This window comes from Peromyscus maniculatus, chromosome 21 (genome assembly GCF_049852395.1).
Source record: "Peromyscus maniculatus bairdii isolate BWxNUB_F1_BW_parent chromosome 21, HU_Pman_BW_mat_3.1, whole genome shotgun sequence".
In the NCBI taxonomy this organism is placed as follows: domain Eukaryota; kingdom Metazoa; phylum Chordata; class Mammalia; order Rodentia; family Cricetidae; genus Peromyscus; species Peromyscus maniculatus.
In genome coordinates this window covers 44747787-44773532 of record NC_134872.1, presented here as the reverse complement: position 1 = coordinate 44773532, position 25746 = coordinate 44747787, and the positions used below count along the sequence as shown (strand labels likewise).

General features: G+C 49.2%; 1 protein-coding gene across 2 annotated transcripts in view; it reads right to left on the bottom strand.

Moving 5' to 3' along the window:
* Positions 1–22335, bottom strand: part of Rftn1 (raftlin, lipid raft linker 1) — a 210470-nt gene extending 188135 nt beyond the window's left edge. Inside the window, exon 1 of one of the 2 annotated variants that reach the window (XM_076557581.1) lies at positions 22200–22335. The gene's annotated coding sequence lies outside the window, so the exon portion shown is untranslated. Of the gene's footprint in view, positions 1–21856; positions 21910–22199 lie in introns of those variants that run through there. The other variant, XM_076557580.1, reaches the window with a different exon arrangement.
* Between the last annotated feature and the right edge of the window lie 3411 nt (positions 22336–25746).

The following is a 25746-nucleotide window of genomic DNA, read 5'->3' as shown; positions in this document are numbered from 1 at the left end:
GCAATAGCGTGCATTATGTTGTCAGGCCATCTGCTGAAATACACGACGCGTGTCACCTTGCACACGGTTGCTAAGGGAGAATAATAAGTTGTTGTTACAGTCTCTAAACTCTGGCATCCTTTCTCCCCTCAACAGTCATTATTTAGACAGGAATTGATATTCAAACATCTCAAAAAGTGGATGCTGGTGTTTTCATGGGCCTCGTCTGATAGACCCTTCTCTTCTTTTTCAGCACAAACGGCAGGAATAACCATAGGCTCCCCCACCTCCAGTCATTTCAGACTAAAATGAAAAGTGACGGGCATAATAGGGCCAGTGAGACATCAAACAGCAGCCGCACATGTCAGAAAATCAGTGGCCGCAGCTCGCAGGGCAGCGGGGAAATGGGGAACAATGAACAGAGAGTGGGGATCCCTCATTCTCTGAGGCCAGCGAAGGTTCTGTTCATCTGGACAGAATGGCATGCACACAGCGACTTTGTGGGAAGGTAGGTTCCTTTCACACCCCAGGTACTAACTGCTCCTCCTCTCTGGGACACTCACCTGCCAGGGAAAATGTTTCCCTAAAATACAAACTGGCCAAGAGTAACACACACACACACACACACACACACACACACACACACACACACACGGACTGCTTCCTCCAAAGACAAGTTTCCTTCACTGATCCATTCACAAGGTTCCCAGCTTCCTAAAGCAATTTGGCAAGTTCCAGAAAAACAAACTGAACTTCAAAAAAGCAGTAAGGGCATGGACGGGAGAATGGAAGCAGACAAGTGGCACAGCCGTGACCAGCCTCTACTTTGTAGTAATTAAAAAAGAAGTCCGAGAGAATGGACAGGAGCCGGAAGGCTGACTTATGCCTTAATAAGGGAGCATTAGTGTCCAAGAACCGGAGCACACATGATTTATGTGCAGTCTGTGTGAACTGATAACCTGGAAACTACTCGGTCATTCCGCACACGAAACAGCTGATGTGGGGGGGGGGGCTGCTGGAGGAACCGTGCAAAGCCAGCTCCTGCCATGTGGGGGGGGGGGGGCAGAAAGCAATGGAAGGAGGCTCCTGAGTGCTGGGACCAGCACCCTGGCGAGGTGGATCCTGGGAGCACCAGAACAGGACTACAAGAGCCCATGAGTGCACAGCGTCCTTCACTACTGCCCATTTCCAAGAGTCAAGTCTGGTGGGAAAGGAGGGCCTGTGAGATCCCAGCACAAGGCTCGCAGGAACTTGGAGGAGCTAGTGTGAGCTCTGCTACACAGATTTGGGCATGCAGAGTTGGCAGATTGCCTGCAGGAGTAAAGGATGAGGTAGAAGGGGAGGGGCGGACTGTGGAACCTGTCATCCTGGGCCTAACAGGTCGGAAAACCAGAGTCACCACTTGCCCAAAGTGCCTTGGTGAGATGTACAAGACAGCGGGTGCCTCGTCCTCCGAGGGATGCAGTCCTGCCCGAGCTGTGGCTTGGGGAGTAGAGCCAGACCTCAGCCCCCACTTAACCCCTGTGAGCAGCCATCACAACTGGGCATGGCAGCGCTACCTCAGCGGGGGAGACAAGCCAGGTGGACGGCGTCCCAGCTGGCCATGACTGGCCTACAGAGTCCTGCAGAGAAGCGTGGAGGGGACAGGCAAGAGAAGACCTAAACACAAAAGAATCAGGAGAGAGGGCCCAGATTCAGGTTAAAGCTGTCTGTTCTTCACAGCACATCCAGAGTGTGGAGGGGTCCAGAGCCTGGCCGAGCTGCCTGCAGAGCACTGGTACACTGTGCAGGCCAAGCAGCTCCCACTCTCACTGTGTAGACACTTGGACCGCACTGAACAAAGCTTATGTTACCACCATGCTCACCAAAGCAGAGCTGGGAGGGGATGCTGCTGTCGTCTATCTCCAGCTAAAGGGAGTCAGTTCTTACACCACCGTGCTCTGCAGAGTGAATTCATCCAAACTCTACCTCAGATCAGCAAGGAAAAGACAGAATACAGCAGTGATCTTCAGACGCCCTCAATGAGCATGGTGCAGTGTGTATACACACAGATGATCAAGGAACCGACGAAAAAAACTCCAGTCTCCTTCTCACCAGGGAAATGGCAGGAGGGCCACAGGGAGAGAGTGGAGGCTAGACCAGCCACCTGTACAGGTCAGCCATCCCCTGAAACCTTTTGAGAGTTGATGTTGAAAAAGTTTGGATTTCAGAGCATTTAGGACTTTGGAATTTCAGATGAGGGGGCTCAACTGGTAAAGTCTATGCAAATATCTCCAAATCCAAGACTCTGAAATCTGAAATGCTTCTGTCTCGAAGCATAAGGGATCTTCAGTCCGTGCCAAGTTCTGGTGAGGGTACAGAGCTGCTCAAGATTTGATTCAACCTTTCTGTTTGCTTTAAATATTTACTTATTTTGAATTTTGTGAGTATAAGTATTTGTCTGCATGCATGTCTGTGCACCATGTGCATGCCTAGTCCCATGGAGGCCAGAAGAGGGGCTGAGACCCTCTGGAACTTGGGTTATAAGCAGTTGTGAGCTGCCATGTGGGTGCTGAGTCCTCTGCAAGAGTAGCAAGTGCTCTGAACTGCTGAACCATCTCTCCAGCCCCCAATGTTATGTTTTAATTATCTGGTTTATAATTCAGAATATGCTAGTGTTTGCATAAAATTTCCCTAATAAATATCTCTTATATTAATAAATGCTACCAAATCAGGTCACCAATGTTTTCACATCTTCAAATTGTAAAAACTAAAACCAGAGCAAATGGAGTTCTCCTGCTCATCCTGTCAGTGAGATAGTCTGGGAATATGGCAATGTGTGGGGAGGCTGCATGCACACCTGTCTTGGGATCTAGTAAATTCTCTCTACACTTGTACCAACAAAAATGTGTACGTGTGGGCATCACAAGGCACAGGAATGCCCATGGTCCCGTTACTCAGAACCACCTGATGACCTTGCAGGGGTTCTGTACATTGGAATATACTCGTGCATTGAAGAATCAGAAAGCAGGGGAAAGGCGGAACTAAAGAGTGTGTATGACAGCATGGTGACTGTCTTAGTCAATGCTCTGTTGCTGTGAAGAGAAACCATGGTCACAGCAACTCCTATAAAAGAAAGCACTTAACTGGGGGCTTGCTTACAGTTTCAGAGGGTTAGTCTGTTAGTATCACGGCAGGGAGCGTGGTGGCACCCAAGCAGACATGGTGCTCGAGAAGTAGCTGAGAGTCCTGCATCTCGATCCGCAGGCAGAGGAATAGAGAGTGACAGTGGGCCTGGCTTGGGCTTCTGAAACCTCAAAGCCTTCCTCCAGGGACACTTCCTCCAACAAGGCCACACCTTCTGGTCCTTCTCAAGTAGTGCCACTCCCCAGTGACTCAGCATTCAAATATATGAGCCTACAGGGCCATTCTTACTCAACCCACCACAGTGATGGAAACAAAAGAAACAAGGCAAGAAAGTGGGTGACAAATAAACACACACACACACACACACACACACACACACGCATGCACGTGCACGTGTGCACACACATACATACACACATGCATACATGTGCACACACACACACACACACACACACACACACACACACACACACCAAAAACAAACAAACAAAAGAACACAGAGTCCCTCGACAGAAAAGCCATGCTCTGGTGTCACAAGCTGGAACTGACCATCCTAGGAGCATGAAGGGCTTCTGGGTGTGGTCAGTCAGCAGCCTGTTCATTAAATTGTGTTTCTTCCCCTGCCTAAATTTCACTAAAAGTTCAAAACTACATAAAATGATTTTTTTAAATGTACACAACACATGCAACATCCCCACAACATTAGGCAAAACACAGTGTTGCTCCCCAGTGATGCCAAGTCTTCCAGGATGAAGAGCAAAAGCAGTGTTTAGAGCAGGCCTGGTCATCAGGTGCCAGCATCTCCCTCAGGGCACCATGTGTACAACAGAGCACAGAACAGGAAGGGCTGCTCTCCACACTGGACACAGCTGTGTCCTTCTGGGCACAGCCCAGGACTTATGGGCACAGGATGAGAACACAGAAGGCCAGCAAAGAAAAGTCACCCAATAACAAGACATGAAGTAGGGCTCTCTGTGCCATCCAGTGCTCTCTACCAACCACTGAATCCCCAGCAGGCTCCTCCTTGGATACCAGAACTCCTGTGCATGTGTGTGCCTGTGTGTCCATGTGGGTGTATAGACATGTCACATGTACATGCAGAGGCCAGAGGTTACTATCAGGTGACAGAAGCTCTCTACCACCCTCCATGTTATTTTCTGTGACAAGATCTCTCACTGAACCTGGAGCTCTCTAGTTGGCTAGAATGGTGACTGGCTAGAACGGCTGGCCAATGAGCAGCAGGGATCTATCTGCCTGTCTCTACCTGTCCCTCAGCCAAGTTTCTGTATGTGTCCTAGGGATGTGGACTCAGGTCCTCTTGCTTGCACGACAGACACTTTACTGACTTACTCCCCAGCTCTAGAACGATCTAGAAAACTACAAATGCATCTTCATGGGAAAGATACTGAATGAAATTCCTGGCAGCCACTATTATTTATTATGACTTAGTTTCACCTATAATTTTCTATTCAACTTCCAAATCACAACTGATTTTAAGGTTTCTATCTGATAGTTGCTAACTTGAAGTCTCTGAACAAAACTTAACCCAAAGGACTGTGTTTGGGGTCAGGTGACTCTGGCTAAATCATTCACCTTTTTAAACACAGAAAGGATAGTGTCCCAGCCAGCAGCAAACCTGTCATCTCTGGAGCTTTGGAGTCTCAAACCTAGAAGATTCACTTCTTGGAGTGTGTGCACCTGCTTTTGAGGAACAACTCTCCTTCTCTCTGTATTCAGGGCCCTTACTTGTCCCTCAGGGCACAACCCTGTGTTTTCTGTCTCCTTCCTGCACTCACAACTCCCACCTCTGCCCAAACAAGACAGGCTTCCCTCTCTCTTCCCGCTGTGCCCAAGCAGCTCAGAAGAGCCTCGCTTTCAAGGAGTGGGAGGAAGGTCAGCCATGACCCAGACAGCTCAGAGCGTTGTGAACTTTACAGGCAGCCAAAGGTGTTCCCACCAGAATCCTCGAGGGACAGCAGGGGCACAGGGGAAGTCTGGGGAGTGGTACAAATTCAAACAAAAGCCTCCATGCCTGCATGCTGTGACCACACTCCTCTGTGGGACTGGGCGGGTAGGCTCACTTGAAACCTGTCACCCATGGGGTAAGATCTCCAGGAAGCCTGACTCCAGAGTCAGAAGACACTCCTGAAATGGACAGTGGGGTGTCTGCTGCCTCCCTGAGTCCTAGCTCTGTGACTGCTTGACCCGCCCACAGCGTGGGCACCAACTCCCAGACCCACACCTTAAGACACTGGGAGCATAGATTTCATCTCACAGTACCTGCGAGCCCAGGCCACACCACGGCCACATCCAAGCTTTCTAGATTGAAAACAAAGGCAGTATTTACAGCAGGCATGTCTGTCTGGAGTTAACCTGTGAGCTGTGGCCAGAAATCAGAAGTCACAGATCATGCTTGAAGAAAAGCGACCATGTTTCCAGGGGTAGCTGATTATAAACAGTAATGAGAGGCCTGCTGTGAAGTGAGTCTTCATCTGCCTAGGACTGACACCTCTGGAGCGGCTGTGGGTGGCGGACGGCCATGTTGATGGCCAAAGCTTTCCTTACACAAGCAGGGAGGCCAGCTCTCACAGAGCAACCCCTGGGACACCAGCAGCCAGACCCACCACTGGGGAGCCCTGTCACACCAAGTGGCTCAGGAGTGGCTGACTCTCCTGGTTTCCAAAGAGGACACAAGCTAGCCAGGTGGAATCCCAGCACTTGAAAGGCAGAGGCAGGAGGATTGCTATGTGCTCAAGGCCAGCCTGGACTAGAAAGTGGGTACCAGAGGATCCAGAGCCACACAGCTACAAATCACTTGTTTCTGAGGAGGACTCTTCAGTGCTTCCTGGCTCAGGGAATCCCCGAGCTTTGCCCTTCCGGGTTCCTTGAACAGTCATTCAGGGGTCTGCCTCCTTGTCCACGTCTCAGAAGGCATCCCTGTGACTACGTGTACAGTAATCCCTAGCAGTGGGGCCATGAAGACTTTCCATGAGGCCTTCTAAGCAAGGGGGGGGGTCCTTGCCACTCCTGTGGTGAAACAAGGAAAACAGTCCAAATTGATCTGGTTCCCTAAACGAGCCAGAAGCTTTCTGGGAGCAATGAGGCTCTGTGCCCTTACTACAAGGGGAACCGGGGACCTCAGGTGATGACATTCTACAAAGTCAACTCTTTTGTGATCAAGGCTACATCAGGGTTACTGTGATAACCAATGGACCAGCTTTGCCCAAGAGCTATGGGCTCCTGAAGGAAGGAATTCAGGTTCTAATTCTGTCCAACCTCCCACCAGCCCAACACACCTTTCACGTTAGGTCGGTCAACTAGCACACACCGAACTAGAGGGGCCAGGCCTGCTCTTTCAGAGGTCATCTATGAAAGGAGGAGCCAGGCAGTGAGACAGGCATGTAAGGAACACGAGGCACTGGAGTAACCAGAGCATGTGCCACAGACTGACTCCAGGTGACACCCAGCCGCAACAGGGTTGAATGAAGCTTGTTATTCAGTGTTGGAATCGCTACTTTACAAGCATGTCTGACTGGCTTCTGATGTGTTCCCAAGATGCCTGGGGGACACTAGAACCCATTTCAGAAGGATGGCCTTCTTAAAAGTCTCCCAGCTGCTGCCAGCCAGGCTTGCTGCTCCTATTAACTACCACTATGCATGCCCACACTTAAAGAATGGAACAATCATTGCAGTTACATTTTCAAATACAAACCAGAATCATTAACAGCGAATTCTCACTTGCCAAGTTGCTACCAATCCAAGACAACTTACAAAGCTAACTTTAACAAATGACACACTGACAGAGGTGGGCCATTCCAGGCTGCGGCTGCTGCTGCTGAGACTTGAGCGCCCATGGCATCCTTCAGTCACTCAAAGTAAACACAGAGGATCCTAAAGAAGAAACCCTTGCAGGATAGCATCTCTTTCAACCAAGGAATAGCAATGAAAACTTGAAACCTCAGTCACCTGTCCCAATGGTGTGATTGTTGGTGCCTGGCAAACACAGTCTAAGAGAGCAAAGGAAGATGAAACTTTACCTACTGTGGGCACTCATGATCCACAGCCAAAGGCAAAAACAATCATGATGGTATGCTTATGTGGCGCCAGTACTTGAGGTACCTCCATGCTTATTTGTACATAAGATCCACATTCTCTCTCTATGTAGATCACGTTATTAGAACATTCCTTTGGGGCATTCAATCATGAGTGAGATTTCAGGTCTATATTGAGCATACATTTTTCTTCCCAACAATAAGGACATCACAACCAGCCTCCAAGTCAGCCCTCAGTGACTCTCCTGTTGGCTCCCTTCTCACCTGGCATACAGCTGCCCCCTTGAACCCATTGGGTAATGCAGCTATAACAGCACATGCATTGTGAAGCTGGGCTGTGGAACCCGGGCGGCATCTTGCTCTCTAGTCATTCACTATGAGTATAGCCCAGCCATCATGCTGCCATGTAGGATATCCCCATGACAGGGAACTGAGAGACCCCTCCCCACAGCCAGCATCAGCTCAGTGTCATGCAGAGGGATGCTCTTGGGTGCTGGAGGTGAAACCAGGATACTCTGCCATCCAGGAAGTACTCTACCACTGAGCTACACTCTAGCTCCCTGTCCCCAACCTCATGACAGACCCTGAGTCAGTCACCTGGTAAGTCCCTTCTGGAGTCCGTTCATAGACCCTGTGAGATAATAGTGTTCGTTTTTCAAGCCTGAGTTTGAGAACAATTTGCTACACATTCCTAGATGGCTGATCCAGGAAGTTTAATGGAAAGCCCCGCTGCTGTAGGACAGGCTGCCCAATGGAGCACCAGGGCTGCCAAGGTTTGTGAGCAACTGGTTACACAACAAAAGTTAACTAATGCCAGGGTGTTTCTATTAAAAAAGAAAACCATGTTTCTGGCCTTTCGCCATGCCAATGTGTCACCTACCATCTCAGCTTTGCGGCTGTCTCCACCTCAGCCAGCCCCAGCAAGAACAGCCCCTCTGGGAAGAGCTCACTCAAACAGCATGCCAGCATCCCCAGGGAGCACTCCAGAAATGCAGCATTGCAAGCCCCACTCAGGGCCTGTGAATCAGATTCAGGATCCTAAAGACCAGAGATACAGTGACTTTTGTGAAGCTCCAGCTGCAACAAGGCTCTCAACCTTAATTGTCCTTTGGAATCAAGAGAAAGCTGTTAAATGCTGGCATCCAGAGGTCTAGGAGTGGTTCCATCCCCAGCACCCCAAGAAAAACAACAAAATAGATGTTGGCTAGGCAGAAGGTGATTGTGTTCTGTCTTAGGTGGGGTTTCTACTGCTGTGATGAAACACCATGCCTGACCAAACACCAAGTTGGGGAGGAAAGGGTTTATTTGGCTTGCACTTCCATACCGCTGTTCATTATTGAAGGAAGTCAGGACAGGAATTCAAACAGGGCAGGATCCTGGAGGCAGGAGCTGATGCAGAGGCCATGGAGGGAGCTGCTTACTGGCTTGCTTCCCCTGGCCTGCTCAGCCTGCTTTCTTATAGAACCCAGGACCATCTGTCCAGGGATGGAACCACCCACCATGGGCTGGGCCCTCCCCATCAATCACTAACTAAGAAAATGCCTTACAGGTGGATATTATGGAGGTGTTTCCTCAACTGAGGCTCCTTCCTCTCTGAAGACTCTAGCTTGTGTCAAGTTCACACAAAACCAGCCAGTACTGAAAGGGACCGTCCCTCTACATGACACAGAGCTGATGCTGGCTGTGGGGAGGGGCCCAGTTCCCCGCCATGGGGACATGCTACAGGGCTCAGGGTGTGTCTTTACGGCTCTCTGTGCTCAGAGTGAATGACTTGAGAGCAAGATGGACCCCAGTGGTGCCCACATCCCAACCTCACAATGCACAAGCTGTTATTCCTGCAGGGCCAGCTGTTGATTTAGCATGCCTCCAGGTTAGAAATCAATACTGTGGGGGCAAAGTGAGTCCTCAGCCACCTTGCAACCCACTCTAACTCCTGAACAGTGGGACCCAGGAGGCCCAGGTCTCTCCTGAGCCTTCTGCCCAGGCCTGAGACGCAGCGCAGAGGACAGCTCTTGCTCTCCACTTCCAATCTCTTGAACCTCCCTGCCTCAGACACCCTTCCTGGCCTCTTCTGCCACCCTCCCAAACGTATAGCACCCCCATCCAGGAACTGCTATTCCGGGCCCGCCTCCTGTCTCACTCGCCCCGAATTACTCTAACTATACACCACTTGGAACATATGGGAGGCACAGACAGCCCCCCTGTGCCCCCACCTGGGCTCACAAGGGCAGGCCTTTCACCTCACTTGCCTCCCACGTTTCATTTTCTGCAGAGACGTTTGGGACGCAGCCTCTCTGCCCCGCCATCTCTCTGTCCTGTGCCCCCTGCCTTCCATTCACCCTCCACGTCGCACCCACAGCAGCAGACAGCAGGGATTCCAGCTTCCTCGGTGCAGGTCGGGAGTGTCCTCAGTGTTTTGAGTGGCAGCCCGAGGCTAAAGCTTTCCTAACAGTACCATTTGCTAACTGCCAGAAACTCAAACAACTTAATGTGTCTAGCCTCATAGCTAGACCCTTTGGGAATACAGTACATCGGTACTGGAAGAAAAGAAATCTGTCCCTTCCTAAGTAATGCCAATTACTTACTGACTCTTCCTAAAAGCTAGATACCACCCAGCCTCCCAAACATCAAAGCCACACTGAAGATCACCATCCTAATTTTCTGCTCCACAGTGACTGTCTTAACAACCGCCCCAGAGTTCAATGTTCCTGCCTCAAGCCAGGGAGGTTATCTCACAGATATTGTTAGGTTCCCTTAAAAATGTAAAACTATACTTTGTCCTCCCACCCTGTGAGTAACTTCACTGTTGCTGGGGCATAAAATCTTGAGTCCCAATAAAGGGTTCTGCTGCATGTGACCAAAAATATACATGCATACCACCATTTCCCTCTTAGCAACCATACCTTCTTGCCATAAATGAACCTTCTTGGGGAAATCTCACCTGTGACTCCCAGACAGTTGTCTCCAATTCCAGAAGACACTCTGTGACCTGGAGCACTCCTACACTGTAGAATGCACTCCAAAGAGGAAGAGACAGCTTGCCCGCTCGGCCTGGCCCTTCCTCAGCATCTGTGGTGGCCCCACTGGCCCGGAAGCAGCCAGGCTCAACCCATAGCGCCCAACTGTCTTGCACCACGCTCAATCACATCTGGCCTTGGGGCCAGAACTGGATGGTGCTCCATCTCACTAGCTCACCAGGCAAGCCCCCTACCATTACACAGACAGTCAGAACTTGGTGGGAAGCAGCCTTCTCACCCTCTGCCTTCCATCACCAGGCTCTGTAGACCTGCTCCAGCACCAGAGAGGAGACTCGGAAATGATCAGACCAGGCCTGGAGGCCTGGAGGCCCGGAGGCCTTCCCCGCTCCAGTCCCACCTCTCACTGTGGACCACGACCTCAAGGTAAGTAAGGTTAAGCCACGGCTTGCTGGTGTACACACCAGAGCCCTCCCACCGCAGATCCTTTGTGCCCTGAAACATCACTTGTAACCCTTCCCTTCCATCGAGACCTTCAGACAGAGCCAACATTCTCAGAGGGAAAATCAGTAGTCTATGGGATGTGGAGACGTGTGTGTGTGTGTGTGTGTGTGTGTGTGTGTGTGTGTGTGTGTGTGTGTGTGTGTGTGTGTGGAGAGAGAGAGAGAGAGAGAGAGAGAGAGAGAGAGAGAGAGAGAGAGAGAGACTCGTTTTAAGGAGTTGGCTCATTGGCTTGTGGGAGCCAACAAGTCCAAACATTCCAGGATAAGCTAGGAGGCCAGAGCTCCGAAAAGAGCTGCTGCTGCTGCCCTCCACCCCTAACATAAGCCATCAGAACGTCCCCAGCCCTCTTTCCACTTTTAACTTTGAGATACGGTCTCACTGTTCCTAGAGCTCTGTTCCTCTCAGACAGGGCGCTGACAACAGACCCAAGTAGCCATGCCACAGTCCTGGCCAGTCCTGGTGCTTTTGCCTTACCAGAGGGAGGGAGAGGCCTGAGAAGTAGATGCAAGGGGAAACGGCAGGAGAAGCCCTGGCGGATAGGACCTGGGTGGGAGGGCACCGGGCTGCCTGAATGACAGAGCCAGAGGTGAGTGACTGACTCTGGAGGCTACAGCTGCAGGTTTGGGGGCTGGGTGAGCAGTTGTTGTGGGGAGATCACAACAGGAACAGCCCCTGTGGGTGACCCGCAGCGGTGGGAGAGTGGCAGCTTTAAAAGCCACAGCTACATGCCGGATGCCAGATAAAGCATTTACCTTAACTGTTCTAGTATTAATAAAAACTCGGGAGTCAGAAATTGAGATAAAACCCTGATAAATCCAAAGAACAGTGGAGGACCGTTCTGCTGACCCTACTCTCCACATTTCCAAGACTGAAAAGCCTGCAGTGAATCTTTCCAAGCCCTTCCTTCTTCCTCTCTGTGTCCCTCTATCTTCCTCTGAGTCTGCCAGAAAACTCTGTGGTTCATTCTGGCCTGCTGAATGTGAACTCTGCCCTCCAAACCAAGGTCCAACTCCATTGGTGGTCTCAGAGGGACAGCACAAACACATATCCTACTACACAGGACCCACATGGTGGAAAGAGAACCAGTTCCTGCAATTATCCTTTGACCCCCACATGCACACTGTGGCATATGCCACCCTCCAGTGAATAAAATGTAATAATAATAATAATAATAATAATAATAATAATAATAAAGTAAAGTGAACTTGAGAGCCACAGGGCCATATTTCAAAGTTTCTTTCTGTCCTTTGGTATTGCTGTGGTTTTCTTATCATGGCTGAGCTGCTGTTAACTGTGATCTTCTAGAGTTGGCCTTGGACAGATGAGAGAGAATTGGCTTTGGTAGAAAAGAAATTGCAGGATGCACATGTGGATCATTTTGGGTCCAGAGCTTGACCATATTCTGACTATTTTACCTTCTCTGCATTCTCCCACAGGAATTCTTATGCAGAGAGAAGAAAATATTTTAGAATGGATATTTTTGCCACACAGAGCAAAAAAAAAATAAAGACCTATGTAAAAAAAGGTTTCTGAACTGATTCTGAAAGGAAAATTAGGACTTTGTCCATTAGCAGGGATAGACCCAGCAGAAATTGTAGTACCTTTTACTAATGCTGAAATGCCCCATTATGGACAGGAAATGAACTAGCAAAGAGCTTGCAGTAATATTTTTGGAAGATATTAGCAACAAATATCCCAAAAGCAAGAGACTTCAGTTTATAAGGAGAATTAATTGGATCCTTCCTCACACTGTATGGGGAACACCAATTTCTGGAGGCCCTACATTCCATACTGATGCAAATAAATCAGGGAAGGAAAGTTATAAGTCAGGAATTTTAAGTAAAGTGGCCCAAAGCCTTTATGATTCTGTCCAAAAGTCAGAATTTTATGCTATTCTCATGGTATCATTAGTTTTTCCAGAAACTCTTAATATGGTTACTGACTCTCAATATGCAGAAAGAGTTAGTTGTTCTACATATTAAAACCACTGAACTTATTCCAGATAATTCAGAATTAACTTCATTATTTATTCAATTACAAGAAATAATCAGAAAGAGAAATCATCCCTTATATGTAACACAGATCAGATCCCATACAGGTCTACCAAGCCCTTTGGCACAAGGTAATGATGCAATTGATCAGCTATTGGCAGGAAATGTATATATATATAAACTTTCTGCCATGATATTAATGGTTATATAGATTACTACCTAATTCTAGAAATAGGCTTCTTCTAGCTTCCTATATGTGATTTTGGACTTGAGTCTAAAGCAGATAACTAGGAACTAAATTTAGGTACCTTGGGTGTATTTAATAGATTGTGGTCCTTAAACCTCTCTAAGATCTGCTGCATATGACATTTAAAATGTCAGTTTTCTGCAGTGAACCATGACCATTCCTAACAGTGACCTCTGAAGTCTACAAAAGGATGATGGGGCCCCACAATGATGATTTTACCTAAATTGTGGTAACGCCACTAAGATGACAAACACCAACTAAAGATCAGCTTTGGACTACAAACTGCTCAGGAGAATTTCAAGGTGGTTAGTTGAAACGGTCCAGCCTCATAGACTACTCCAACTGGAGCTTCAGATAAGCTTTGCAATTTCCCATCACACCAAGACTGGACAACTGCTAGTTCTCCCAGGAGTTGACCACTACCTCCATTTTCTGAGGGTCCCCTAAAGATGCCATCAACCCCAGACAACAAGAAGTAATTTTAAGAACACACAGCCCATCTTCCCAAGAGGTGGGGGTGGGTGGTTTTTGGTCATTCAGTGGATTATGGATGTCTATCATCATTTTGAGGGGTTGGTTGCAAGTTGTTACTGGTCATAGTCAGGCAGGAAACTAAGCAAAGGAGATTAGATTCAGGGATTTCATTCTAAAAAGAAAAAGGGGATGGTATAGGAATGATAGGATAAAAGGGTAGATTATTGAATCTACTTTTAAACTAAAAAGCAACTACTAGTCTCAGATATTTTACATTGGTATGGATTTTTGTATATTGATACAAATTCAGGTTATTTTTGTTATACTATATATATGCTTCTACTCTTGTTTAAGATATTTTTGTATACTTGAGGGAGCCCACAGAGGCTATTTAGTGAGATCTTACTCAGGGTCAGAGAATCTGAGCTTGCTTTAGATCCAGCAAGGCTGCATAATAGGATTATATGATCATGGGTATGGTTACCAGGTGTTTGGAAGGGTCTACACTTGGCTGTACCTTATTGCTTTGATCTTGCAAGTAGAGGTCTTTTGTTTCTCCCCTTGATGTTATTTAAAAAGCCCTTTTGAATAAATGAGGCAGTGTCTGGGTATTGATCCAGGGCCCTCCTGAAGCTATCCTGTGTGTCTGTCTTTCTCCTCGTTGTCTAGGTCTATCTTTCTACCCACTATTTCCTAATTCCTCTTTCCTCCACCCAAGAAACCTTCAAAAGGTGGGAGCAGGTCGGAACTGGACTCCCACATATATTGATACAAATATGAGGTTATTTTTGTTATATTGTATATATGTTTCTATTCTTGTTTAAGTATTGTACCTATGCAGCTCATTTGAAAATTTAATGTAAAGTTCTAGTCCTTGAAAGCTAATTAGGATAATAAAGAAATACGGGTTAGTAGTTAGTCATATATAATAATCAAACTTTTAGTCATGTTAGGTATCTTTTCAAGGTCAAACAGAGATATATTTTAAATAGACAAATGTTCTTCAAACACTTCAGAATATGCATTTCTTCAAACCTGCAGAATATGGCATTTAAAATGTTTTAATAACATAAGACTTTTCATGACAGTGAGACACATCTGCTCATGGCAGCACCAATCTATTTCAAAAAAAGGATGATGGGCATCAAATAACTTCCACATGGAGTTTGCTTTCATTTGTGACAAAGGAGTTAGCCACTGGGCAAGAAACTTCCCTTGCCTCGACTGCTGACAGCATGCTGTACAAATTGGACAAGCAGGACACAAAAGAAGGTGACTGCCAAACTTTGCCAAGACAAGGTAGGACAGTCCTTCAAAATTTCCTACTTCACAGAAAAATCTCCCAGGTACTCTAGGCCTATAGGCCAAAGATGGATGCCCCAAAGTTGCAGAGGAATCTTGGGGTGACTGTCCAGGTAGCCAGCTATCTCTGTCATTTCTATAGTTTTGGGAATTGCTTGCTATGATAGAAAGTAAATTTTGTACAAAACTTTGGACCCACCAAGAGAGGACAGATAATGGAGTATTTTCTTTAAATTTTCCAAATACAAATGGACTGGGCATTGTGAGTGTATTTCTTACTTGATAATTGTTCTTATTGTATGTAGTTTCATTTTGTTAAAGTCAACACCTTTCCTTTTTATTTAGACAATACCTGATAATTGTTCTTGTTGTGTACAGTTTTACTATGTCAGAGCTAAAACCTTTCCTTTTATTTAGACAAAAGGGGGGAAATGTTACAGGATATGTGTTTGTGCTGTCCCTCCAAGACCACCAATGGAGGGGGACCTTGGTGTGGAGGGCAGAGTTCACGTTCAGCTGGCAAGAATGGACCACAGAGTTTTCTGGCAGACTCAGAGGAGGATAGAGGGACACAGAGAGGAAGAAGGAAGGGCTTGGAGAGATTCACCGCAGGCGTCTCAATCTTGGAAACGTAGTCAGCCAATCATTCCTCCACTGTTCTTTGGATTTCTCAGGGTTTTGTCTCAGTTTCTGACTCTCGATTTACTAACACTTGAACAATTAAGGCAAACGCATTAATTAGTCCTGGGAGTCTAACCCAGGTCATCAGGCTTCCAAACAGGGGTTTCTACCCACTGAGCCATCTCTGCGGCCTAAGTTCAATTCCTGAATAGTCTAGCCCAGGGCTTGGGTACGCAGGCCCAGGTGCCCCCTGCTTCCCAGGTATGCCTCCAAGGAAGCCCTGGAACCCGTTTTTTAAATCTGTAAATAGAGCAAATGCAGCCCCTACCTGTACAGTGACAGCAACATAAAGTCAGGCAGTGTTGAACACAGCTCAGGATGCCTCAGCATGCAGACGAGGAGCGTAACATCACCCTGGGCACTGGGGCCATGGCTCAGTGGCAGAGCACTGGCCTCTCATACGGAAGGCCCTGAGTACCCAACACCATGAGGTAGACAGACACGTGTTAACCATTCAGTACTACTGTTTGTGATCCATTATAAAGAATCCTTGTGGGAATGGGGGGGTGGGCTGGGGGGGAGGGGAGGGGGGCAGGAAGGGGGAGAACAAGGGAATCTGTGGCTGTTATGTAGAACTGAATAGTATTGTAAAATAAAATGAAATAAAATAAAATAAAAAAGATTAAAAAAAAAAAAAAGAGTCCTTGTAACCTGGCATGGGTTGTCATAGCACATTGAAAAGGGGACTTATAAGGTGTCAGAAGATATGTGCACACACATAACCCACACCCCCTTTTTTTTCAAGACATGGTCTCTCTGTGTAGTCCTGGCTGCCCTGGTCTCACTCTGGAGACCAGGCTGGCCTCGAACTCAGAGACCCACCTGCCTCTCTGACTCCCGAGTCCTAGGATCAAAGACTTGCACCACCTGCAACACAAACCCTTTCTAAATTGAGAAAGGATTCAAATGAATAGATCTGTACTTTACATTTCTGAAATGTGAAAACACGTGGAGTTGACACAGTCCATTAACCATTCTGTGACCACCCAAATCTCTTCACACCCAACTTCATGGGCAACAGCGATCACAGCACCCTCACATCCGAACACTGAGAGCTAGTCTACAAAGTGTGATGGGTTCCTCAGCACAAGATGAGGTAGGAAGCAGGTGCTTTCCACACACGTGCACAACAAAAACAGCTGATCACCCTCTGCAAAGCTCCCATGCTGACTCGGAGATTTAGGGCAACAAAATGGGACATTTCATGTGAAAGCCAGAGAAAGCTGTCAGTTCCTGACTGAAAGTGTGGAAACCTTTGATCTAGGATTATGAAGCAGATGAGCTGGTCAGCTTCTTACACAGTGACAAGCACAGTTTGTTTGAATCTGGCCATGAGCAGCGGGGACTGTCTTCCCTTCTCCTTTGATGCCTAAGTAAGAGGTAAGAGCTGCTGAACAGTGGAGACAACCGGAGTCCCTTGCCCTCTCCATCACCCCTGCTCTCCCAAGGCAGCTCAGACTCAAGGGAAGCCCTCCCAGACAACGTCTCTGCCTCAGCCCTGGCGGGTAGCCATCCCCAGAGAGTGTGACCTGATTTCCTAGCTCTTTGGTCTGGTCCACTGAGAGTGATTTCCCTCTCTGAATTCAGCCCAGGTAAGGCATAATTCACACAAATGCATATTTAAAAGCTGGACCAGATTCTTATTTGGAGAGCAGGGAATTTAGAGACTCAAGCAGGGATTCTGAACTGCCTGACGTACTGATCCTTCACGAAAATACATCTTGATAAAATATGCAATGATAATAATGAAAAGCCCCTTTGGGGGCCCAGGAGAAAAGAGAAACTGGAATCTATGTCAAAAAATGAATGTGACTGGGAGGAAAGTTATCAAGCATATCCCCAAAAAATCCTCCAAAGGGTAAACATAAAAGGAACGCCTGCCACAATGCATCTCTGTCAGTGGAAAGGAAAGCGCCCCGGCAGTTACCACCCCTGGATCCAGTTTTCGACTGAAGGGTAAGGAAATATGCACACCACCACGTGACTGCCCCACAGAGCTCACAGCAGTGGCAGACACGGCTCCAGTGGCCACACATGGCTCGAGATACTTGAACTGTGGCTAGCATTTAATTTTATCCAACTTTGGCTCATTTAAACACACATTCTGACAGCTACATGTGGCTAGTGGCTACTGTATTTCAGTCACTCAATAAAATCACAACCCCAACTGACCGGTACCTTTCACTTTTTAAAAACAAAAGCCGGGTGTGGTGGTGCACACCTTTTACTCCAGCACTCAGGAGGCAGAGGCAGGTGATCTCTGAGAACAAGGACAGCCTGCTCTACAGAGAGAGTTACCCTGTCTCCAAAAAACAAAACAACAACAAAAAAGTGTGCGTGCGTGCGTGTGCGTGCGTGCGTGTGTTATAGCCACATGTACACTACTTAGGCCAGGGTATGCTCAGGTCAGAGGACAGTTTTCAGGCGTCAGTTCTCCCCTGCCCTGAGCTGGGGGAACTGAACTCATGTCAAAAGGCTTTCGAGACAAGCCCCTGTTCCTGCTGAGCCATCTTGCTGGCCCTTATTTTACCTTTTGAGTCGGGGGCTCTTTTCTCTAGCCCAGGCTGGTCTTGAACTCTCCTTCTCCCAGCCTACAGCTCCTAAATGCTAAGATTACAGACATGTGTCACCACACCGACCTCCAAAGTCAGAGCTCTACAAACCCCAACAGTGCCAAAACGCTATGCCTGTGAGACAACAGTACACAGAATACGAAAGGAAGTGACTCCAGAGTGTCATTTCCTGTCATTCTGTTCTGACCACCCCAGTGACACTTCTATGATACTCTGTCTTCACATATTATGAACTGTGCTTCCAGAAGATTCTGCACCCACTAAACCTGAGTGCCACAGCCTCTCCCCTAAAGGTTTCAGAGACACTGCAAGGTAAACCCAGGGCCGAGCTCCACTGTCCCCCAGGCTGATGACTCAGGTAACACAGGTAAGGTGCCAAGCGGGACCTGGCAACGAGTGTAACACCTAGTATTTTGACGGTAAATGCTGACGGTAAAATCGGTGATGAAATAGAATGGTGCTACTACAGTGAAGTTTGTGTCGGCAAAGCTGCTCTGGGTCCAAATAGTTAACACCCATCCCCCACGAGGGGGTGAACCACCAGCTGGCAGTTGGGACCCTGACCTCTTAGCACCTACCGTCACCCTCCCAAGACACAATGAGGCAGACGGGCAGCTCAGTCCTCTTGTGGATGTTTGCTGTCTCCTTTCCATGTGGCCTGCACCACACGATGTTTACTGTAGTTCCAGACACGACAGAGACCCAGACCCTTTTCAGCGTCTCAAGACTGCACCTGAGTCACCTGTCCCCTGAGACAGCCATACTTCCTCTCTGCTGGATTGCACGAGGTCAGGCCCTGCTTCGGTCCCACAGAGGGGCCGCGGTGGAAGGGCCTCGGAGAGGCCACAGTCCCTTTCTCAGCAGTAAGATGGGTGTGCAAGACTGCGTTTCTCACAAAAAAAGGTAAATCACATTCTCAGAAAAGCTGCTCGGCACTCACCACTCCAGCGCTGCCCTGCCTCCCGAAGACAACGCCCACATTCGCGAAATCCAAAGGGCACCTCCACCACACTCACATCAGCACACCCATGGCCCAGAATCCCCCAGGCAGAAGTTCAGTGGGGTTCTGAGGAACTTGGGGGTTGTTTTTTCCTTTTATAGCAAGCACTCACCCAATCTTTCACAACCTAGGGTCTATTCCCTATGGAAACCCCTTCTGTGAATCTCTGAAGACATGGCGTTCATCTCAGCATTGGCAGGAATCTAAGTCTAAATCCACCTATGGGCTGGAGAGATGGCTCGGTGAGAAAAGCATTTGCTGGGCACGAGTGAGGACAACACATCACACACACACACACACACACACACATCATAAACACAACACATACACACACACATCACACACGCACATCACATACACACACACACATCACACACACCACACACGTGTCTCTCTCTCTCTCTCTCTCTCTCTCTCACACACACACACACACACACACACACACACACACCATACACACAAAAAGTAAAAATTAAACCCATTAAGTGACAGCGCCAAGGTCTGCGTCTTATAGTCCCTTCTACCTTTGAAAACATGTCCATGAGTGTCACAGCTGGCCCCAGGAGAACACTGACCCAACTAATCATCCTGATTTAGAGCTAGGAAAATGGGATTGGGATGTGATCTCCAGAATCACATTTGTACTCTTTCTAGGAGTGAGAAATGGAATCTCCACACTCGCAATCTCCCCTCTCCACTATACACAGCCCTTCTGTGACACAGTATTTATTCATGAGAGTGGGGACTGTGTCCCTAGGAACTTTGTGAGCAAATGCACAAATATTCATAGCACTGTCTTTCACAATAACCAGCAACTAACAAAAAAGCTGGGCTGTAACCCACGTACCCAGGAACAGGGGGATACACAAACAAACTGGCACACACACACACACACACACACACACACACACACACACACACACACGCCTCCTGAACATAACTCATCAGTAACAAAATGGAATTACTGAGTGAAAAAGAAACTTTATTCAGAACTGTAGAAATCCGTGAATAAGACGTTCAGAAAACAGGCTAAACTAACCTATGGTGAAACAGAGCAGTGGATGCCCCTGGGAAGTCAGGGGCTGGAACTGACTAGTGGTGGCCATGAAGAAACCCAGGTTGATGCTATATTATCCATCTTGATAAAGACTGTTACACAATGCAAATGTCAAAACAATGTGCAGGCGTATTTCACTGTCATGTATGTGTTACCCTAAGAACACATGTTGAACACTAATGAAATGTGAGTTGAAAAGTCTACAAGTGACCCTGTACTAAAACTGTAACTTAATTTAAAACATGTGAAGCAACACACTGGATAGACAGATGGCTAGACGTATAAGAAAGGCAATAGAGCAAAACGTTAGAAAATCTACATATGGGTCTTTGTTTTTGTAGCCCAGGCTGGCCTCCAACTCCAACAGCCTCCTCTCCCTTCTGAATTCTGAGATTACACAAGCATGCCACTGGGCCCAGCTAGGTATCTGTATGGTCCCTGTGGCAACTTTACTAAATGGTAATTTTTGTTTGTTCGTCTGTTTTAGTGGGGTCTGGCTGTGCTGGTGCATGTCATAATTCCAGCACTTGGAAGAAGGATCGCTGCAACTGTGAGGCAAGCCTGGTCTACATAGTGAGAGATCCAGACCAGCCAGGGCTACTCAGGGAATCCTTGGTAAGGCAGCCATGGCCACCAAGCCATGGCACCACACAGCTTCAGCTCTGATGTAAGTGAAGCGTGGAGGGACACAAGCAGCTTTACAGAACTCCCATCACGCAGGCCTGTTTCCCTGCAGACAAAGCAATTACTTGAAATCAAGCCAAAAATTCCCATTTCAGAGGGAGAGAAAGAACTGACTTGTCGCCCCAATTTATTCTATTTCAATTCCTGCACCAAATCCATCGGCTGACCACACAGTCCACTTCATTTTACCCTTGTCCACGATGTCAGAAAGACAAAGACAAAACAAGCCGGTGGCCTGCCCCACAAATGCGGGCACAGGGAGGTTCCCAGCTCGGGGCTGGAATCGCTCAGGCCTCATGGAACCCCTACAGATGGCAGAAGAGTATGCCAGCTCACTCTAGGGTTACGCGGATTCACTGAGGTTAGCGAGCACACGTCATACAGCTTGTTGCTTAACCTCCGAGGGTGGGTGGCTGGTGAAGCGTGTGTCACCTGAACTTCCCCAGAATTCAGCTGATCTGTAGATAAATTAGGGATCCTGGCGGCCACGGGTCTATTGGGTTCAGTGGCTCTACCCACAGACTTGCAGGCCACTCACATTACACCCGGGCTTCCTTCCTGGAAAAGGCTTATCCTGAGATGACACCCCATGGTAGGGGGTGGGAGACACCTGTTCTGACCACTCGCCCAGCATCTGAAAGCCTGAAAGCGGCTGTGTGGAGAAGAAGGGGCTGCTGCTGGGCATCTGGGCAGCCACTCACTTACAAAGATCTGTGCCAGACTCTTTAAAAAAACAAATAGTTTTTGTCTGTAAACCCCTAAACAAACTCACTGGCACCACCCACCGCCCACAGGGGGCAGCTGAGAGCCGGCAGCCAAGAGGCAGCAGGGAGCACGCGCGGGGCTAACCTTGCCCTTGCGCGATTCTGGCCTCCAAAGATAGCGGTGCCGCAGCGGACCTGGAGCACTAGCCTGACAGTCAGGCTTCCTCTCGGCCCAGAACCCATGCCCATCCTGACCTGTCCCGTGCCCTGGAAAGTGTGTTACGACAAGGCAAGAAAAATCCTTTTCAGTAGGGGGGGGGGGAACGTTTCTGGTGCCAGGGACTCGGCTCAGGGAATCTCCACCGAGTCTCCCCGCATGGCCCGTCTGCTTTCAAGAGTCGCGCACACCTCTGCCCTGGGTCAGCCCACCTCTCCGGGAGCACGTGGGTGGTGGCAGCTCCCATCTGTTCCGGGCCGGGTACCCACTAGTCTCTGGTCCTAACCCACCTGTAGCCTCCGAGCTTCCCTCCGCGTCCTCCCCGTAGTTCCTGCGCCCGCGGAGCCCATGACCACTACCCCCGCCCCCGCGCAGACGACCTGACTCTCCGTCTCCCCAACGCACTCGCGTGTTTTTTGTTTTTTCTCTTTATCCTAAAAAAAAAAAAAAAAAGTTGGCCCAGAACCTGGCGTCCTATCGATCGATCCCCAACCCCACACGACCTGGACCAGGGAGCTCGCCTGGCAGCTCCGGAGCCCTGAGGTGCCAAGAGGAGCTGTCGCCCTGCTCACCAAGATCAGGAGCGGCGGAGCCAGCGGCCTCTGCGCGCCACCTCGCCGCACGCCCACCTACCTCTGGGGACCAGTGGCGGCGACCGTGGCGCGGACTCCCGGAGACAGCGTGCTGCGTCCCGGGATGAAAGTTTGTGCCATGCAGAGCAGGGCGGCGCGCGGAGGACGGGGCCCCGGGGGTGGGGGCAGAGCGCGGGGCGCGGCCGCTCGCCTGTCGTAGGTCCCTCGGGCGCTGGCCGCGCGGGTACCTCCCCGGAGCCAGTGGCCGCCGCCGCGCTCCCGCTCGCTGCGCCCTGCGCCCTGCGCGCTCCGACTCCAGCCCCGCCGCCCCCACCCCACCCACCCCACCCCGCGCCGCCGCCGCCGCCGCTGCCGCCGCGCGTCCGCCTGCTACACTTCCTCTTCCTCTGAACTCATGTGCAAAATATGCTGCGCTGCATCTTCTTGGGGGAAGCCCAGCAGCCCCTGGCAGTCGGGCGCGAGAGATCCGTCAGCCCCGTGCGCCGCCAGTGCTCCGCAACCCCCGGCCCTCCCCCAGTCTCCTTTTCCCAGTCTCGGGCTCTGGAACCCGCTTAGGAGAGCGCCGAGATTCCAGCCAAGATTCTGGGAAGGCGACCGCCATCAGCATGCTGATGGCCAGGGTGGGGTGGAAAGCTGGATAAAGGTCCATTCTCGACCCATTCCACAGGTGGGAACGTCCCCAAGCAGCGCGCGTGCTGCCGGGTTTATCTCTAGGCAAGTAGTGCTCAGGGAGAGAAATAGTGCCACTGGCCTCAGCCTCTCTTCCCCCACCTTATCTAGGCATCCAAAGGTTTAAGATCTTGAGGGGACTGGGTTATCTTAGCCTAGCAAGATGGGTTCCTCCAGGAGAAAATTCCATAAACCAAAGTGAAGATGTGAATAGTGTCTCCTTGAGGCCAGTAAAACAAAACAGAATGGCCATGCAGGGCTTGAGAGCAGGAACCCTAGAGACAAATGGTCAGGACGGATTCCTGCCTTCTGTCCTTACTCTCCAAGTGGCACTTCCTCGTGCATTATTAAGTGGGAAATGCTTGGGAGCACTCTGTAACTCGGCTATTATCGTTATTATCGTCATTACCATACGGGGCTGAGATCTAATTGATTACCCTGTTCTGGTTGGGCAAAGAAGGGTCCTTAGGCAGTGGAGCTGCGCGGTGGAGGGCTGATCTAGGCCCTGTGATTTAATGAGGTCCGTCTGGTACTAATAACACCCGCCAGGGGGAGGAAACACTGTCTTATTTGCAGGGACTCCTCTTGTGAGCGTCTCCGGGATTTTCTTTCCTGTAGCCATCTGTCTTCCACTTCCCACCACCATTCCACCCGACTCGTGTTCTTCGCCACCTTCGCCTCTCCGCTCCCACTTCCTGGCACACCTCCCCACCTCTGCCCACATTTCCCCACCCCACTTCCCATCCCCACTGCCCCACTGGGAGAAAACAGTAAGCCAGGACAAGGGTCCGGGCACCCCTACTGAACGCTTCTTTGTGAAGTCAAAGGCAGGTTTCTGCTAAAGAGCTGCCTGAGACCTGAAAATCGGGGCTCTCACTGTCCAGAGCCCTTGAGACCTGAAAATCGGGGCTCTCACTGTCCAGAGCCCTTGATGCCCACGACGTATGGAAAGCAGCACCCGACAGTGGTCAGCAGGAAATCACAGAGCACTGACAGGAGGGGCGGAGAAGAGAGACTATTTTTAAGCAAATTCTTTCTGATTATAAATCTTGTGTAATTTTATTTTAGTATGTGGTTTGGGTTTTTTGTTTTGTAAACACTGGGTCCTTGGGGTTAATAAGATAGTCTGGCATTTTTCCATTTTCCTCCACTCAGCATTGTCCTTTGTGTTTTGTATTTAAATGTCTTCAATGAATTCTTTCACCGCCTGGTTCTTCATCTTTTAGTTTTAGTTTTGTTTTGTTATGCTTTTCCCTGGAACTCTTCACCTGTCTTTCTATACACCCTGATGCTTCCTGCCTGGTGCACAGTTTTCGATAAACATGTATGTAATGAACTGAGCTCTTTGTACCCAGCTCTTTGAAAGCTCCGAGTGGCCTACATTCAACAATTACCGACGGACAGTGTTCTGATTCTCTTTCGCCTGTGATGCCTGATAAGCAGCCGAGCCTTGGGTTCACTTATGTCGTAGAGAAATCAGCCCGGGCTGCTGTGGGCCCGCTGGTTAGGGGACAGACCCTGGGCAGCTGGGCCTTACCTCTAACTGACCTCATCTACCCAGCCTCAACCCCAGAGATGCTGGAGCTGTATCCTGGTGGGTTACCTTGGCAACCTCACAGTGTCGTCTGTTAGAATGTCCTAGGGCGGCAGCTCTTAATTCTATCACAGCAGTCTCTTCAGGGGGTTGTGTAATAGTGCTGTTTTTCTTCTGCTCACACTTCCTTCCCCTATGATTTCACACTAAGTACTTGTGAAGGGAGCCGAACACGAGAAAAACCAAGCTATTACCGCACAACAGGTCACAGATGCTCCCCGACCTGGGATCCTGCCTGCTGGAAGCTGCTATAACACAGGCCTGAGTTAATGGGGAAGCTGGTTCTCCTCACATCCTCTGGGAAAAGGAGGAAACAACCCAGGCTAGGCAAGTATGGGAAGGTAAACCCACCTCAGCTCCAGGAGGAGTGTCCTAGCTGAAGCAGTTTCACCCTGCCTAGATGCGCTCCTCATCTGGTGATAATCCAGCTGCAGGTACCAGCAACTGGAGCAATTTTGCAGCTCTCTGTCTATGCTGATCCCAAGGCATCCCAGGTATCCCAGGACAGCCTCCTACCCTGCCCACCTTTTCCCACACAGCCCCCAAACCACAATTCCACCCGAGTCAGGCCCACCCTGTTCCTAACTTATCCCCAACTAACTCCACTTCCCATGACTCCGAAGACAGAAGTAACAACTTGGGACAGAAGGTAGGCCTGGCGAAAGCACGGGACATGAAGGACTGTTGCCTCAATTGTTTATTCATAAGACCTGGAAACCCAGAGCTTATGCCTACCCCGTGAATGGCACTCGGGGGCTGGAGGGAGACATAAGTCACCAATGACCTGTGAGATAGTATGGTGATGTTTTGTGTGTACTCTAACAAATAAAGCTTGCCTGAAGATTAGAGGACAGAGCCAGCCACTAGTTAGCCACAGAGGCAGGCAGTGGTGGCACACACCTTTAACCCCAGAACTTGGGATCTCATGCCTTTGCTCCCAGTACTTGGGAGGCACACACGCTTTTAATCCCAGCCCTAGGGAGGTTAAGACAGGAAGTTACATGGCTGGGCAGAGAAAGGAATATAAGGCGAGAGGAGACAGGAGCTCTTTTCTTTTCAGCTGAGGAGTTGGTGAGGTGAGAAGTGGCTATGGCTTGTTCCTTTGTCTCTCTGATCTTTCAACATGTACCCTGATATCTCGCTGTGGGTTTTTATTAAGACCAGTTAGGATTCGTGTTACAAGACAGTCATCACTACAGTGACTGCTGGACATAGCTTTGCAGCCACAGTGAGCTCACTCTGGCAGGGGCTCCATAGTCCGTGGTTATGGGAAGACGGTTCCATGCATGGTGGCTGTGAGTCCTGCCATAGACAAGGTGGTAGA